We start from the raw sequence: 477 nt of genomic DNA on the forward strand, positions 1-477 counted from the left end.
AATATTATAAAATTGAGTAAATTGATATTTTTGCAGATTTCCAAAAAATTATTTATTATTACCTTTCATTAAATAGTTTTCTCATATATTCATTTATTGCTAAAATTATTATTTTTATTTATTTTCATTGTTTTATATCCCTATTATAAACAACATATTACAAATTCTCATAACAGGTAGCCTAACCTCAAAAATAATACTACATCCCTTTTTCATCCATTTCAGATTTTTCTCTGACTTATCAATTCTCAACCAAATATTTAATGAATTTAAACTTTTCCTATTTGGAAAAGTCTTACTTATATAATAAGTCTTATTTATAAAAAAACATGACAACTTTCACATTTGAACTTCCCGGTCTTTGGGCTCCAGGGCGGAGCCTAAAGCCAGCAGCACACGATCTTGTTTTCTTACTGGATTGCTAGCTGGATTAGATTCTTGCCATGGTATTGGCTGCGATGCTGACAGTGCCAGCAT

The sequence above is a fragment of the Trachymyrmex cornetzi genome, unplaced genomic scaffold, assembly GCF_001594075.2.
Source record: "Trachymyrmex cornetzi isolate Tcor2-1 unplaced genomic scaffold, Tcor1.1 scaffold525, whole genome shotgun sequence".
Classification (NCBI taxonomy): domain Eukaryota; kingdom Metazoa; phylum Arthropoda; class Insecta; order Hymenoptera; family Formicidae; genus Trachymyrmex; species Trachymyrmex cornetzi.